At 38.1% G+C, this 18,682-nt stretch overlaps 1 long non-coding RNA gene across 3 annotated transcripts; it reads right to left on the bottom strand.

Moving 5' to 3' along the window:
• Positions 1-10,062: 10,062 nt before the first annotated feature.
• On the bottom strand, positions 10,063-14,768 carry LOC114181701. 3 transcript variants are annotated; one of them, XR_003603903.1, is made up of 8 exons: positions 14,617-14,768; positions 14,380-14,512; positions 13,288-14,030; positions 12,429-13,191; positions 12,106-12,322; positions 11,559-11,827; positions 10,567-10,645; positions 10,063-10,491 (listed from the first exon to the last, which is right to left on the bottom strand). It is a non-coding gene; the product is annotated as an uncharacterized LOC114181701 (long non-coding RNA). The 3 variants fall into 3 exon arrangements; XR_003603904.1 differs by lacking the exon at positions 13,288-14,030 and having other exon boundaries at positions 10,066-10,491; XR_003603902.1 differs by lacking the exon at positions 13,288-14,030 and having other exon boundaries at positions 10,066-10,491; positions 14,384-14,512.
• Between the last annotated feature and the right edge of the window lie 3,914 nt (positions 14,769-18,682).

Below are 18,682 nucleotides of genomic sequence, written 5' to 3'. Positions count from 1 at the left end.
TCTTTTGCAATGATCACCTTATTGGTGGGAGCAGATGGGGGAAATCCTGGAAATAGTCCTGGTGGTAGCAGCGGTGCAGCTTAATGGATTGTATGTGTGACTCTCAGGAAGAGTTCTTTGGCCCTAGTGCCCTTTTGTAATTCCATGCTCTTGAGGGGCATTGCTATTTTTCTGTAATACTGATAAAACCCCTTTAGGTTATGCTTTGTTAGAGGCAATCGTTTAATGTGCCTCACTACCTTTTAAGTACTTCCTGGATGACTGTAATAGTGGATTTCCTTGTGTGCACTGTTCATCTGTTGCTCTTGCATTTCTATAATTATGCGATGTTTTTATTTAGTAAATTTGATATATTTAAATGGGATGTCACATTTTTATGGTATCAGAGCCTTCGTTCCTTAGTTTATGTGGGCTATGTTTTTGCTTAGCTTTCATTGTGCCTTTTTGTCATGTTTAGATGAGTTTCCAGTCTAACCAAGTTTCTAATAGTTCTCTCTATGTGTCCAGTGTTATGGCACCCCCTCGTATAGCTCCTCCTCCACCCCCACAGGGCGACGGGCAAGACCTGGTAAGGGCGATCGAGGCTATGGCTACAGCCTTGAAGCAACAGAGCAACGCCATGTTGCAACAACATGAGGCGACTATGCAACGCTAAGAGGCCTCTCTTGAGTAGCAACACCTGGTGATGCAGCAGATGGAGGCTGCGAGACAGGCTGCTGAAGCTGCCCAGAGGTAGCATATGGATGCTCTCCATTAGTTAGGGGATAATTCTGCCGATGCCCCGATGTATAGTCCTCATCCCCAACCTCCACCCCCTGAATGGAGTTTGGAAGACTTCTTGAAGCACCAACCTGCCAAGTTTGATGGCAAGACGAGTCCCGACCAGGCGGACCAATGGATGAAAGATATGGAGCGCATCTTTGATGCCAAGAGATGCCCATATGAGAGCAGGCTTGCTTTCACGGTCTACATGCTCACAGGAGAGGCTGAGCATTGGTGGGCCAGTATGAGGCTGGTTATGGAAGAGAAACATGAGGAGATCACCTGGGAGGCCTTCAAGAGGAGGTTTTTATCTGAGTACTTCCCTGACAGCGTGAGGTACGCAAAGGAGGTGGAATTCCTCCAGCTGACGCAGGGAGACAAATCTGTAGCAGAATATGCAGAGAGATTCAAACATTTGGGACGCTTCTATACCATGCCGCTCGATGAGGAGTGGCGTTGCAGAAAGTTTGAGAATGGTCTCCGAGGAGACATTCGACTGATGGTAGTCCCGCTTTCCATCAAGGACTTTGCGGCCTTGGTAGAAAAGGCCACGGTCATGGAGCGAATGAAGGTAGAGGTAGAAGCCCAACAACAGCCACAACAAAGGGTTAGCGGACCATCTGGGTCCAGGCCGAGAGCGGAAGAGAAAAATAAGTTGTTTGCTAGGCCTCACCAACAGTCATAGGGGTCTAGAGGCTTTTCTTCCCCGCCCAGTAGGATCTAGTGCCATCATTGTGGAGGGTCGCATGTGAAGAGTTTTTGCCTGCAGTTATCCAGGTTTCGCAGGTGCAACCATTGTGGCAGGGAGGGCCACTTTGGCAGGGATTGTCCTACTTTGACGAGGGCAGTGGCACGACCTTCATCACAGACTCCGAGCCAGACTCCGAGCCAGTCTCAGCAGAGGGGGGGAGGCGGCAGGCCTCAAGCTACAGGAAGGGTTTATCTGATGACTAGGTCAGAGGCAGCGGGTGCATGTAACCTCGTCATTGGTTGTTGTGTGATTTCTGGCAAATCTTGTACTGTGCTCTTTGATTCTGGAGCGACACACTCCTTTGTGTCAGAGTCTTGTGTGCGGGAGTTGGGTTTGTCGGTGTGTGAACTACAGTTTGATCTGGTGGTATCTACTCCGACATCTAGGTTGGTTAGGACTTCTTCAGTGTGTGCTAGGTGCCCAGGGGAAGTAGAGGGACACATGTATAAAGTGAATCTCATATGCCTCTCTCTGCAAGGCTAGATGTGATCTTGGGGATGGATTGGCTCTCCGCCAATCACATTCTCATCGATTATCGGGAGAAGAAGTTGTTGTTCTCCAACTCAGAGGAGCCTGAGTTGTTGTCTTCCCATGGGGTCATGAAGGAAATCCAAGACGGCGCACAATGTTATATGATCTTTGCCAGGATGGAAGTTGAGAAGGAGGAAAGGATAACAGTGATACATGTGGTCAGGGAATTTGAGGATGTGTTCCCCGAAGAGGTACCAAGTTTACCCCTGAGGAGGGAGGTCGAGTTCTCCATAGACTTGGTACCAGGAGCTGGTCTTGTGTCAATAGCTCCTTATCGCATGACCCCAGCAGAGTTGGTAGAGTTAAAGAAGCAGATAGAAGATTTGCTTGAGAAACAGTTTATACGGCCGAGTGCCTCGCCGTGGGGAGCGCCTGTTTTGCTAGTAAAGAAGAAAGATGGTAGCATAAGATTGTGTGTGGACTATAAGCAGTTGAACAAGCTGACTATCAAAAACAAGTACCCCTTACCAAGGATAGATGATTTGATGGATCAGCTACATGGGACGTCGGTGTTCTCCAAGATTGATCTCCAGTCGGGCTATCATCAAATTCTAGTGAAGGTAGAAGATGTTGAGAAGACTACGTTCAGATCCAGATATGGGCATTACGAGTATGTTGTCATGCCATTCGGTGTGACCAATGCTCCAACCTTGTTCATGGACTACATGAACCGGATCTTCCGTCCGTTTCTTGATAAGTTTGTCATGGTCTTCATAGACGACATTCTCATCTACTCCAGGACACATGAGGAGCATGTCAAGCACCTGAGGATAGTGCTTTGTATCTTGAGGGAGAAACAATTGTTTGCTAAGTTGTCAAAGTGTGATTTCTAGATGAGGGAAGTGTAGTTCTTGGGGCACGTGATATCGGCTCAAGGTATAGCTGTGGATCCAGCTAAGGTGGAGGCGGTGATATAGTGGGAATGTCCCAAGTCCATGATGGAGATTCGAAGCTTCGTGGGTCTAGCTGGCTACTACAGGATGTTTATAGAGGGGTTCTCCAAGATAGTAGCACCCCTGACACAACTAACCAGGAAGGACCAACCATTTGCATGGACTCATAGGTGTGAGGAGAGCTTTAGGGAGCTTAAGCAGAGGCTGATGAGTGCTTTGGTGTTGGTAATTCTGGATGTGAGTAAACCCTTTGAGGTTTACTGTGATGCCTCTCATCAAGGTCTTGGGTGTGTCTTGATGCAAGAGAGAAAAGTGGTGGCCTATGGTTCAAGGCAGTTGAAAGTTCATGAGAAGAACTAACCTACCCATGATCTAGAGCTAGCGGCGGTAGTCTTTGCTTTGAAGATTTGGAGGCACTATCTGTATGGTGCGCAGTTTCGGGTGTTTAGCGACCATAAGAGCTTGAAGTACCTCTTTGATCAAAAGGAGTTAAACATAAGGCAAAGGTGGTGGATAGAATTTTTGAAGGACTACGACTTTGAACTTCTCTATCACCCAGGGAAGGCGAATGTGGTGGCGGACGCACTGAGTAGGAAGACAGTGCATGTGGCACACTTGATGATAAAGGAGTCGGAGTTGCTTGAGAGCTTTAGAGACATGAAGCTACAATTTGAGTTGGAGCCGAAGTTCATTAGGTGTAGCACTTTGGTTATATCTAGTGAATTCCTGAGCTTGATTAGGGAAAAGCAAGCAAGGGATGTTAGTCTATAGAAAGTAAAAGAGTTACTTGGATCGGATCAGACCAAGGAGTTTGCCTTAGGTAGTGATGGTGTGTTGAGGTTCAAAGGCAGAGTCTGTGTGCCAGATGATGCTGAGCTGAGGAGATTGGTTCTTGAGGAGGGACACAAGAGTCGTCTTAGTCTGCATCCTGGCATGACTAAGATGTACCAAGACTTCACAGAGAACTTTTGGTGGCAAGGCATGAAAAAGGAAGCTGCACAATTCATATCAGCCTATTTGACTTGTCAAAAGGCTAAGGTTGAGCATCAAAAACCTGGTGGAACGCTCTAGCCTTTGGATATTCTGGTGTGGAAGTGGGATAGCATAATTATGGATTTTGTTACCCATTTGCCTCGCACTGTGAGAGGACATGATGCTATATGGGTGGTGGTGGATCGGTTGACGAAGAGTGCTCACTTTTTGGCAGTGAATCTCATAATGTATATGGCCAAGTTGGCCTAACTCTACATCTGAGAGATAGTGAGACTTCATGGAGTGCCTAGTAGCATAGTGTTTGATAGAGACCCCTGGTTCACTTCGAGGTTCTGGCAGACGCTATAGGAAGCTGTGGGTAGCAGGCTGAGGATGAGTTCTGCTTATCATCCTCAGACGAATAGCCAGTCAGAGAGGGTGATTCAATCCTTGGAGGACTTGTTGAGGACATGTATCTTGGACCACCTTGGCAGTTGGGATGAGGTGTTACCGCTGGTGGAGTTCACCTATAACAACAGTTACTAGGCGAGTATAGGGATCGCACCTTATGAGGCTTTATATGGGAGGAGGTGTAGGACGCCCTTATGTTGGTACCAGGATGGTGAATCGGTTTTGGTAGGACCTGAGTTGTTGCAACAGATCACAGAGAAGGTGCAGTTGGTGAGGGATAGGTTGCAAGCATCTCAAAGTCGGCAGAAAGCATATGCAAACAAGAGGAGAAGACCCCTAGAGTTTGAGGCTGGGGAACATGTATTCTTGAGGGTGACCCGAACCACTGGTGTGGGGAGGGCTATCCGCTCGAGGAAGCTGTCTCCTAAGTTCTTAGGTCCATATTAGATCTTGAAGAGGGTAGGACCTGTGGCTTATGAGATTGCATTGCCACCTCAGTTGGCTAATCTCCACCCAGTTTTCCATGTCTCCCAACTGAGAAACTACGTGTTTGACTCGTCACATGTGTTGGAGGCGAAGGATGTGCAAGTTAGGAAGGATCTCCGAGTAGTGGTGCAACCAGTAGCTATACAGGATCGCCAAGTTAAGGAGCAGAAGGGAAGAGCCACCAGTCTTGTAAAGGTCATCTGGGACCGGAGGACAAGTGACTCTACCTGGGAACTAGAGGAGGACATGAGGAGTTCATACCCACATCTTTTCTAGTAAGTCTAATTTTTCGAGGACGAAAAATTTTTGTTGTTAGGGAGATATTGTAAGCCTTTTTTTTTGTTCCTAAGGGTTGGGCCTGGCCTTTTCGTAGGCCCAAGGCCAGCCCCTCTGTAGGACCCTAATACCCTGCCAACCCCCCCTCACAATCTCACTTTACTCTTTTCTTTAGAAAAATAGTTTCTCTCCTATCTCTCTCTACGAAAGCAAAAGTTCTGCTAGGGCATAGAGATCTTCAACCCTCGAGTTAGCTCAATTGTTCTCCTCTGGTAAGTTACCCCTCGGATCTGTTGTAACCTTCATTTCTCCTTTTCCAGTTGGGTGTTTTGTTGCGTTTAGGGTTCATCCTCTTACTCTAGTTTGGGTCCTGGGGTTTTCGTTTTAGCTCACCGTCCTAGTCCGCGGAGCTGTTGTGCCTAAGTCGCGCTCTTTCAGTTGCTGCTCCTTTTCTTGCATCTAAAGAGGTAAGGGAAGCTAGGTTCTTTTTCATGTTTTTGAAGTATGTGGTGTGCTTCTGTTCTGTTTCATGCTTGAAATGATTTAAAGAGTGCTTGTGCTCACATATGAATGAACTGTGTGGTTTGTGTTGGCTGCTTTTAGTGCTGCATGTGTGGAATAGTGGTGAGAGCTGGTATTCTCGCCCAAGCGAGCTTGTCTCGCCCAGGCGAGATTAGCAGAAACTCACCCTGGTTCTGCTCGAGCATCTCGCTCAGGCGACCAATTCGGGTTTTGAGCGACGCATTGTCCCGCTCAAGCGAGAATGGCTCGCCCAAGCGAGTACTCGAGGAAACCAGATGTGCTCTATGCTCGCATCCTCGTCCAGGCGAGGGACTTTGGTTTTGGGCGAGTGGTGGTCTCACCCAGAGCTCGCAAAGCGCTACTATTGCAGGACTCGCTCAGGGACAACACCTAGCTTAAGCGAGACAGTTGATGTAGCTTGAGCGAAGGCTTTTAGCCTGAGCGAGAATGGGGCAAATTTCATTCTATATTCTTGAAATTTTTCATGGTTTGGTTGTAAGTATTTAATATGCTTGGTTGCGTGATCTGTATGCATTGAAATTGGTATGTTTGGTATTAGTTATGGCATGAAATTGTTAAATGGTGGTTGGGTGAAATAAGCATTGAATGTATGAGATGAAAGCGGTGGTTATGATATGAGAAACATGATATTGGTGTGAGATAGGCGCAATTCCATGAGTCTCGTGGGGAGATCTCATGGTGGTGTGTAGGTTATATATTAAGATATGGATTCAAGTAAGGATCGCATCCCAAATCTCTAAAGGGTCAGTGAGTCTCATGTAGAGCAAACTGAGCCAAGTGGTGAGAGTAGCGGGAGGCCCTAGTCTTTGGCAGGATAATGGCCTTAGACGTTTAAAGGCTAACCTTGTGTGTGGTAGGGTGAAACCCATTGGCAATGGCTCTGTAGAGCAGTAGAGGCCACCACAAGTGCAAGCGTCTAATGAATCCGATTTTAATATATTTATCCGGATAATTGAGTCTTAGTGTCCTGTTTATTTGCTATAACATGATTCTTTGTGCTTACGATGTTGCATGCTGGGACTGCTTTAAATATTTGTCTGCTACAATATGTTAAAGTCAAATTACACTAGCTTACCCTTTCATTTTGTGTATGTTTCTTGTCTTGTCTTCTCTTTTGCAATGATCACCTTATTGGTGGGAGCAGATGGGGGAAATCCTGGAAATAGGCCTGGTGGTAGCAGTGGTGCAGCTTAGTGGATTGTATGTGTGATTCTCAGGAAGAGTTCTTTGGCCCTAGTGCCCTTTTGTAATTCCATGCTCTTGAGGGGCATTGCTGTTTTTCTGTAATACTGATAAAACCCCTTTAGGTTATGCTTTGTTAGAGGCAATCGTTTAATGTGCCTCACTACCTTTTAAGTACTTCCTGGATAACTGTAAGAGTGGATTTCCTTATGTGCATTGTTCATCTGTTGCTCTTGCATTTCTATAATTATGCGATGTTTTTATTTAGTAGATTTTATCTATTTAAATGGGATGTCACACATTCAGGTAGCTTTTCATAAAGAAAAACTTTCCCAAGAATGTTCTCTTAGGATGTATTTGGGACAACTGTACAAATAATAAGAAGAAGAAGAATATATATATATATATATATATATATATATATATATAAATTATAGATACATACTAAAATACTTATAAATAAAGTAATATATTATTGATTGATTTATAGATGTTACAGTTGTTATCTTGGTTTAGTTTATGCATATGTTGTGATAATGTAAGGTGACTTATATATGGGTAATATATTATTGTGTGACTTTTTTATTAGTTAGCAAAACCTTGCTTTTGTGTTTTGTTTGTGTTTGTGCGATGATCGTGTAACGTATGTGTTGGATCAAACTTACTTTATTAGTTAGCAAAACCTTACTTTTTCATCTCCTCATGAAAGTTTGAAACTATAAAGTAAGAAAAACTTAGGTCAACTCATCAGGGTATCATAAGAACAAATGACTTCTCAATCAATCCTAATCATGCAACAAAAGAGAATTTCATTTATGGCTTTTACTATAAATATAGAAATATAATGTACTAATGAAATATCTAAAATCCCCTTACTTAATATATTGACATTTGTCTTCTTTTTATCTAAGATACCCCTTGTAACCTATTTGTTTTTGTCAACATATGTCCTTTTAATTTGTTTTTCTTTTATTATTTCCAAGAGCTTTTGTTGTGCTACTTTTATAACTGGCACTAGTGTAGAATTTGGCATTTACAACGCCCTTTATGCTTGAGTTAAAGAAGAACAGAAGCATATTCAAGTGCAGTGACATTTTCGCAACTTCAACAAACTTTTATGCCTCGGTTGTCCAAATAACCAAGGCATAAAGCATTTTCTGCCTGGGATCTAACATAATCGAGGTCTAATGCCTCCCAAAATTTTCATATTCGCAATCTTTTGAATTTATTTTTATTTGAATTTAGAGGATTAAGCCTTAGTTCCCCCCAAACCCAGGCATAAAAGCTACTTTGCCACAATTGCATGTTACTCAAGCATAAAATTGACATTTTTTTTAATTATTTTATTCGAGATATATGTCCTCTGGTGGTCTTAGAATTGAGGTAGAATGGTAAAAATTGGACTTTATGCCTCGGTCTTCCTTAAACCCGAGGCAGAATTGGCCTTTTATGCCTTAGTTTAAAATAACTGAGGTAGAAATCTAGGTTAAAAATCCCCAATTTCATAATGCACTATTCTTCGTCTTGCACTAGCTGCGTTCTTTTTTTTTCTTCTCCCATCACGAGCTCGTCCAGCAATAGCATTGCCACCACCTATAGAGTAGTTCTGTCACAGTTTGCCACTAACAGATTACCACTTCACCACCGTTGTTGCCCACCGTTAAACCTCGCGATTTTGGTTAAATATACATGTGCCATCAGTTCTTACTTCGTTTTTGTGCCATCAGTTCATGCTTATGCAACGTTGAGGGTTTCGTGTTCAGGCACGGTGATTGCAGGTGCACTACAGATGTGGTGGTCTGAACAGATCTGGTGCCGCGAGGTGGAGATGGTGGTGAGGTAGTGGCTATGAGATTGCAAGTGGTAGAAGCTCTAAGGTCTCTAATTCTGATTTAATTCTTATTTTCATTTTGCATTTAGAATGTAATAGTTTGTAAAGAGAGCGAAATCAAAATTTAGGAATACCCATTTTTTTTTGGTCGGGCCAAAATAAAAATATTAATAATAAAACATTAGGGGGTGTTCTAATCTTAATATATGCAAAAGTTTATCTAGAATAATCTCATCTCTCTTTTGTATTTCCTTCTAACCAAAACGAAGAAAAGTTGATTGTGAAGTGGGTATCGAAAACTGGATCAACACGTAATTTAATACATTATTTATTTTGCTTAGTGTATCATAATTTAAGAGTAAATGTAGTTTTGAAATAATTTCATTAAAACACATTAATATTATAAGTTTTTAGTATCACTATATATAATAATTCTATTGACTTTTAAAATAATAAATTTCAATCAAACTTTATCGATAATGATTTTGTTATAAATACGCAAAGTAAATTTGAATACAAAGATACCCTTTGAATTTTAGGTACTTTATTGTAACATTTTTAAATTTAAGTTTGAATTTATTTTGTTATAACTAACATAAGTCTATTTATCTTTGTTTTAAAAATATAATTCACAGTCTTTATTGATATGAAAAATAAATAAACATTAATATATCATTGATATTGTTTTACGTGATAATTGCACGTACCTTCAAGATATTATAAAATGGGCTTAACTAATGATTTGGTCACACTAGTGTAAAATTGGCTTTTTATACCAGTTAAAAAAGGTTTTTTATACCGGTTCTATTATCGGCATAGATGTAGGCGGTATAGAAAATTTGATCTTTCTACATGGGTTCCATGACAGGTATAAAAAAATATTTTTTATACCATTTTCTAAAACCGGTATAGAAAGTTCTCTTGGAAATGGAAGGTTGTGTAAGAAAAAAATGACTTACTATACCAATTATAGTTCTAACCGGTATAAAAAATTACACATTTTACACCAAGTATGACCTCAACCGGTATAAAAAGTGATTATTATTTTTTTATGAAAAATTCGTTTATGCTTCCTACCACATACCAAACCTGTATATAATTAGCCAAAACATCCAGAAAACAAATCTCATTCAATCTAATATTTACATAAAATAGAATCTAATGTTTATATGAAATATAATACTACTCCAAAACGAATTACTATATAAGTCATAAAACACCTAACATCATTTGACTACATCACTACATCATTATACAAAATAGGGCATTTCAATTATCAGTTCTAAAGATTTTATTACACTGACCCTGACAAGAAACAAATTAAAAAGAAAAGGGTTTATGGTGTGCGGTGAAAGGAAAGTAAAGGGAATCTTTCTAAGTTTATCGATAACACAAATTGCAACACCACACATGCTAAATTTCATTATATTCAAGCCACAATCATGAACTCACATTCCTAAGCCATGATCAAATTAATATCAGTTAGGAAGAGTTTATTTAAAGTCTATTTGAGCTCATCTTCACTTCATATAGTACAACCTATGATCAAAAAACAATAATCAAGGAAAAAAAGAAAAATGATTGATCATAACTATTAAATTTCTATTAGAGATAGTACATATTTGCAATTAAGAGTGTTCTTTATAACTATATTCCCTTCATGCTTAAATATAGCAACAAACATCATGCCACCTAACCCATTGCACGCATAATTTGGCCACAAAGTTTACGATTATTGTGTAATCCTTGCATGTCTCTACTTTCATTTTATGCTGCAAGAGTCACACTCTGCTACTCTCAAAACTTCAGTGTGTAGTCCTTATAATTTACAAGGAGCACTTTCATATCTCGATCTGATGATAAATTTTATGAATAAATATAACTACATATTAAAGCTAAAAGTCTAAAAGTTAAAAATAAACACTTACATTACCGATTAGATTAACATCCCGATCTGATGGTGGTCCATACAATTCAAACCAGATATATGAATCAGTTGGATTGAAGCTGCAAGAGGGAATGCAGAGCTAATTGAAAATGGGTTTGATAAACACACAAAATTTGGTGAAATGCAAGTATGTTTGTTTACTTTCTGAAGGTGAAATGCAAGTATCTGTAAGCAACAGACCTAAAATCACAAGATTGATCAGAAACCTTGAATATTCAAAAATAAGCCAGTTAAGAAAACAATCAAATTTTACAGTATGAATATTTTCAAGAATAGATTAATTATACGATGAAATGTCTCTGTAGTTGTTTTCAGTGGCAGAACCTACAAACAGTATATAGCAATTAGCTATACAAAATACTATCACTACACTTTGCATACATCGAAGCACCCTAAATAAAGTAAACAAACTTGCTAAAGTGGGGAACATGTATCAATCTCAATTCCCACAATAAATACACCAAATAAAAACAGAAACACACACATCATCATCCCCATGTGACCTCTCTCTGCTGCATGCATATACATCTTTACACTTTAATTCAAACATACGATTCAGCCAGATATCAGGCCTTGCCAAAACCAAAATGCTGCATTAATTAACCATAATTTCTATTCCAAGTAAACACCCATTTTATTCACATACTTGCAAACTGATAGTAACACCACTTCCTTTATCAACAATAAGTTGTTTGCCTTAGCAAGGTTTTAGGAGAAGAAAAAAAGCTTAAACCGAGAAAAACACTTTTATCGAAATGACTTTAGTTGTTACAGCCTCACAAAGTTTGTTTCACATGCCACCGCTCAAGGAAAGAAAAATCAGGACTGAATTCAAATAATAACAAAAGGTACGTTGTTTATTTGATTTTCTTACATGTGTTTTGAGATGCGTGCACATTAAATAGAAGTTTACAATAAATAGAAGTTAGTAAAAATAAGAAATCTATATCCAAAACTCCAAATCATTACTACCTTGTAAACTGGGCCGAATCCACCTTCTCCGTATCTTCAAAACCTGAATATATCTTGAACCTTTGACTATTTCTCTTGAACAAATAACATAATTATTTTCAACCTTAAACTTCTTCAAAATCTGAGATGATGTTTCACAACACAAATCCACATTAATCCATTTGGGCCTCCATCCATCGGAAAGCCTTTCAAGAAGGTTGATAACCCTATTCTCTTAGTCACTTCAGATTTTAGCCGTTTGAATGACCTCATGAATCACTAAAATAAACCTGCAGATACGTACATTGGCAACAATTCCAACTTGGACCAAATAACAGGGATTTATTTCAACAATCTTTTAATGAGTTATCAAATATCAAACATTGATTACTTTAGGAAATGCTTTTGTGCAGTAAGATATAATTATGAAAATAAACATTGGATAAGTTGCTAACAACTCATTACCAGTGCAATCCAAGAAGAAAAATGTGAGAACTGTAGAAGTATTAGTGAACAATCAGAAGTTAATAAAAGAACGAGTATAAAAAATAAGTCCAGGATAATATACCTTCCATAATTTGCTCCTGAACAGGACACTATTTGTATCAAGTAAATCATCAAACTGATATGCCTTTTTCTTGGAATCCAATATAGCTTTCGCCATTTCCACGTCTTGGTCGGCGTTAAAGAAGCACTTACGGTTCTTGGCATCAAGCACTGTAGCCTTCCAAACATTTTCATTGTTTGTAATCGCCCGTTCATTTCCCAAAATCCACAAGCAGTGCCTGCAAGATATCAAACCAAATGCAGTTTTTCAGTTAATAAGATACCCTATAAGAAACAAGTAATTTAGACCGCAATAAATAGAAAAGTTAATAGTAGAAGATGTACCTAGCCCTTGTAAGAGTAACATTAGTCCTCTGCGGAGAGGAAATGAACTCAAGAGATGATCTACTGCTTGTTCTTACAGTTGATAACATGATATTATCCTTCTCCCCTCCTTGAAAACCATTAACAGAACTCACAATGACATTAAATCTATCATCACTTTTATAAATCTTTCCAAGTTTCTCTTGAATTGCAGCAACTTGGCCAGCATAGGGAGTCACAATACCGATGTTGAATTCATGTTTTGATGTCAGCCATGTTGCTTCAAAGAAAAGGTAGCCCTTTATTCAAATTCAGACAGCATGGATTGTAAAAGCACTGTCTTTCTGTTTTCTGTTTCTGTTTACTTGAATCAGTGAATATACAAGTGAAAATAATAAAGTTAATATTTTCACACTAAGGTGAATCAAATTATTAATTTTAGTTAATACTACCAGGACAAGTATAATTTCGTAGTTAGAAACCAGTAATCAAATATAACGATGGAATAAACCATCTAAATCCTTTATTCAGAACTTCTGTCAAATAAAGAAATGCAAACTAAAATATAGAAGATGTTTTTTCTAAAAGGACGGGTTATTGCATTGCCATAGTCATGTCTTTCCACATTTGGTGCATCCTGAATTTTGTTGCAATAGAAATGAGAAATTGGGAAAGAACTTATTTCCGGGTGCATCCTGTGCTGCACGTTTAGGAGAGACTTTTAGTAACCTAACGAACTCAATCTTTCAAATAAGCTCCTCCCAAAACCAGCTTCCTTAGAAACCTTGTACACAAACATTAAGTACAAATGAAATTAGAAATAAATGATAGAAAAAAGTAATTTTGTGATAGAAACAAATAATATATGAATTGTCATCACTTAAAGCGTTGGCCAGAGAGCTACAATTGCTACATTCCTCATCCTGTTTTCCATATACATTCATTAGTTGTAGTACTAATTTCAAAATCAACAATCTTCAAGTAACACATAAGATAATTTCTTTAATTACATTATTAGAATTGGAGAATAAATTAATCTGGTTGTTGTGGTTAGTCTAGTCTAAAAATCATTAAAAGATAATAGCAAAAAATAATAGTTTGTTCTGTTCTGTAACAACAAAATAGCAAACAATATGCATTTACCAAATCATGGATGAATATATGTTAGCACCAGCCTACCATTTAACACTAAATAATATTTTAAGATGTTGAATTAAGAAAATAATACCAATACCTAAAATTCAGATCTAAACATTTTTCAATGATTAAGATTATACTTCCTTTCATGATGAATTAAAATGCTATTCTTAATAAATGAATTCTAACATAAACATATTTTTAAGAATAAAAACATATTCAAACCAAAAAATTAAAATTCTTGCCTCCTTGGTACATAAGATCTGCTTGAGTATCTTTAAATTCAGAATAATCTTTATGCTTAGATTAGATTCCAGACCCTGAATTTTCCTACTTCTATAATCATTGTCAGGCACATGATAGTGGCAGAGACAAGAGGATAACATGCATGACTACCCCTCAAATAGAATCAGACATGCTAGAACTTGTGCAATTGGTGCTCCAAAATTCTTCAGATTCATTCCTCACAATGGCCAGGGGCTTCTACTACAGAGCATATTGTGATCTAGAGACCATAAACTCTCACATTCAGAAAGTGCTCTTTGAAAAAGTTATGTAAATCAGTAAAACAGAGAAAAATCCACTATTACACATTAGATTGAGGAGAATTTTAAGAAAAATACAACTATGAATTCACTTTTCTCTTCCTGCAATATTCTTGTATTTCCCTCTCTTAGCAATGTAGCAATGCGGTCATAAGTTATGATTAACTTCTTTCCTATTGTCTAAAAGAATTTTAGCTTCCATAAGTGCGCTGCCAAAAATTGGAACTCCATGATGTATCAGAGTTAACAAAAGGAAATAAAAAGCAAAGTAGATAGAAATTGTCGGGCACCTACGTCATCAACTGCGTCTTCACCTCCATGCGTCATAAGCAACGCCGAAATCGCTCCCGCGAGGAAACGAAAGCACCTTGAAGACGCATAAACAATGCACACGATTCCGAAAATCTCAGCTAAACTATAAATCTGAACCAAAGACGAAAACGAAAGAACCTCTTAAGATGCATAAACCAAAGGATGAAGGATCAATTAGGTATTCAAATTGAATTTTGAAAATAAGATGAACTCACTTAATCTACCATTTGAACATTTGAACGGAGAACGACGAAGGATAAATGCAACGAGAACTCAGCGGCGACGTACGAACACGATGAGACCCCAATGTGGTGAGTAAATAGAGAAGGAAAAAAAAGGGCACAGAGTCTGGAGAAGCGAATGGAGTGCAAAGCGCGCGAAGAGTTTGAGAAAAGATTCAATATTCTATACCTATTATACCGTGGAACAGGAATAGAAATTATTCTCCAATAATACAAAAATACTACTAAATCACTTTCTATATCTATTTTAGGCTCAATAGCTATAAAAGAATTCATATTATTTACAAAATTATGATTGTCTCCTCCTTCTATACTTGATGGATTTTAACATGTATAATATGTAGGTATAAAAAGGTAATTTTGTACTAGTGATCATCTAATTTGTTGGTTTGGTTCATTTTGATTAGTTTATTATTTTTTAGTTCAATATGATCCTTTAATTCTTTAGAAATGTTCAATTTGGTCCTTTTCGTTAAGTTGACGTTAATACTTGTTATATATAATAATATGAATATTGCAAAAGCTGTCACTTGCAACAAAGAAAATGTGATTTTCGGATGGAAATATGGTGCACTGTTGCAACCATATCTTTTTAAACGTTGGGATTTTTTTTCCTTCGCAAACCATGGATTTTGGCCCATTTATGCCCCCATCCACCATCTATAAATAGAGCATCATTCTCCTCCCTCAAACACACTCTTTCATACTCTTTAGTTCTCTCATCCTTTCTCTCTTATATCTCTTCTCTCATTCTGGGTTTATTTATTTACTCTTTTTTAAGAGTTACTTTGCTAGTTCTGAGATCCTTGGAAATTCCGAGAAGTTCCTATTGTATCCTGAGGGGCTTGCGCAATACATTGCGGATAAGTCCTTAAGGGCAGTGAATCTACACGCCTCGGGAAGTTTTTTGGTTCGTGATTTGTCAGCTACTACAACAATCTTAAGGACTTATGGCTGACAACAACAACAACAACAACACATCCTCTACGGAGAATCCAAATACTGTTTCCGAAGCTCAGACAGTCTTTGCGAAACCTTTTTCGGATGTGTCAAAAATCGAGGTGTTCTCTAGACAGAACTTCCGACGCTGGCAAGAACGTGTGTCTACCCTTTTAGACATGTATGGAGTTGCTACTGCTCTCACATGCTCAAAGCCCAACTTCAATATCTCTTTAAAACAAGTTGAAGACTGGATTCATGCAAATAAGACGTAGTCAGATAAAGATTCATCATAGGAAACTACTACCGTTGGGAGATGATTGAAGATAAGGACATGAAGATCCAAATCAACGAATATCACAAGTTTCTTGAAGATATCAAAGTAGAGAACATAATCCTTCCTGATGAGTTTGTTTCAGAACTCCTGATTGAGAAACTACCGTCATCTTCGATTGAATATAAACAACACTAAAACACAGGCACAAGAAGATGTCGCTTCAAGAGCTCATTACACACATCATAGTCGAAGATACAAACAGGCAGGAATGTGCTACTGCAAAGGCCAAAGCATTATTGGCAAAAGCTAACATTGTAGAAGAAAAACCTGCACCAAAAAGGTACGAGAATAAACCTGATCACAATAGGAAAAGTAATTTTTGAAACTTTCGTCCCAAAGGATCTAACCCCACCTTTAAGAAAAAGGGAAATTGCTTCGTATGTGGGAAGTCTGGCCATCATGCACCTCAGTGCAGGCGTAGAGCAAGAAACGAAAATCCTCCTAGGGCAAATATAGCTCAAGGGGAAGATATTATAGTTGCGTCATTTCACAAGTAAAGGTTCTTCTGAAACTCACATCAGGGAAGACTCTGGCCTTGAGTGATGTGCTGCATGTGCCCTCTATTAGAGTTAATCTAATATCTGTAGCTCTACTTGGAAAAGTTGGGGTTAAAGTGTCATTTGAATCTGACAAGATTGTAATGACAAAAAATAATGTTTTCGTAGGGAAGGGATATTGTGATCAAGGTCTCTTTGTACTCAATATTTCAGAAATTATTAATGAATCTTCTTCTGCTTATATCGTTGACTCGTATGATATGTGGCATGCTAGATTAGGACATGTGAATTCTTCGTATGTTATGAAATTGCAACGACTAGGATTAATTAATATGCATGATAAACAAAGTGGTAGATGTGATATATGTGTAGAATCTAAAATAACAAAGAAAACTTGTTATCCTATAGAACGTCAATCTGAATTATTAGGGTTAATTCATTTTGATCTAGCCGACTTAAAACAAACTATGTCTAAAGGTGGTAAAAATTATTTTGTAACCTTTATAGATGATTATTCTAGATACACTAAAGTGTACTTAATCAAGCATAAAGATGAAGCTTTCGATGTGTTTTTAAAATATAAAGCAGAATTAGAAAATCAATTGAATAAGAAAATTAAAAGGATTAGATCATATAGAGGTGGTGAATATGTTCTGTTTAATGAATATTGTGTTATAGAATGTATCATCCATGAGGTAACCCCACCATATTCACCTGAGTCTAATGGAGTAGCTGAGAGAAGCCCTTCTTACTGCATGTTTTTTACAAAATAGGATACCTCATAAGAAAATTGGTAAAACACCTTATGAATTGTGGAAAGGTTATCAACCTAATCTTAAATATCTAAGAGTGTGGGGGTGCCAAGCTAAGGTAATGTTACCCGGTCCTAGGAAAAGAAAAATAGGCTTTAAAACCTCTGATTGTATGTTTTTAGGCTATGCCGAACATAATGCTGCCTATAGGTTTCTTATTCTTAAAAGTGATGTAATTGAACATAATACTATTGTGGAGACCAAAAATGTGGAGTTCTTTGAACATATATTTCCTTTAAAAGTTAGTGAGACACCTGAACAGTCTATTGATAATAATAGTGATGCCATGTGTGAAGTTTTGAGAAGTAAAAGATAAAGGAAGGAAACTTCTTTTGGAGATGACTTTTATACCTATAGTTGAAAATGATCCAACAAGCTTTTGAGAGGCTACTAGAGTTCCTGATGCAAAACAGTGGGATAAAGCCATTAGGACTGAAATTGAATCAATTCAGAAAAATAATACTTGGACCTTAGTAGATTTGCCTAAAAGAGCAAAACCCATTGGTTGTAAGTGGATATTTAAGAAAAAATATCACCTAGATGGATCCATAGATAAGTATAAAGCAAGGTTAGTAGCAAAAGGTTTTACTCAAAAACCCAACATAGATTACTTTGACACCTTTGTCCCTATGACTAGGATTTCCTTAATCCGAGTTTTGTTAGCCTTAGCAGCTACCCATAAGCTAGTGATACATCAAATGGATGTTAAGACTGCTTTTCTAAATGGTGATTTAGAGGAGGAAATCTATATGACTCAACTTGAGGGGTGTGTTGTCCCTGGTCAAGAAAATAAGGTATGCAAGCTTTTAAAATCTTTGTATGGGTTAAAACAAGCACCTAAACAGTGGCATGAAAAACTAGATAGTGTCTTACTATGTGATGGTTTCTTACCTAATGATGCTAATAAATGTGCGTATTCTAAATTTGAAAATGGTGAATGTGTCATTATATGTTTGTATGTGGATGGCATGTTAATATTTGGTACATGCATTGATATAGTTTCTAGAACTAAATTGTTTATAGGATCTAATTTTGAAATGAAAGACATGGGTGAAGCCAATGTGATTTTAGGTGTTAGAATCATAAGGAAGGGAGATAGTATATTACTATCCCAAGAAAAATACATTGAGAAACTTCTTAGGAAATTTGGTTATTATGCGTTCAAACCAGTGAGTACCCCTTATGATGCTAACTCTAAATTAATGAAAAATAGAGGAGAATCTGTTTCTCAACCTCAGTATGCCCAGATAATTGGGAGCTTACTGCACTTAATGAGCTTTTCAAGACCTGATATTGCTTATGCAGTAGGTAGACTGAGTAGATACACTCAATGTCCTAATAAGGAACATTGGGATGCACTTGCAAGACTTATGAAATACTTACGAGGTTCAATGGATTATGCCATTGAATATAGTGGATTTCCCGTTGTACTAGAAGGGTACAATGATGCTAAC

Source organism: Vigna unguiculata, chromosome 4 (assembly GCF_004118075.2).
Source record: "Vigna unguiculata cultivar IT97K-499-35 chromosome 4, ASM411807v1, whole genome shotgun sequence".
Taxonomy (NCBI): Eukaryota; Viridiplantae; Streptophyta; class Magnoliopsida; order Fabales; family Fabaceae; genus Vigna; species Vigna unguiculata.
Note: the sequence above shows the minus strand (reverse complement) of the source record. Positions and strands in the feature narration are given on the sequence as shown.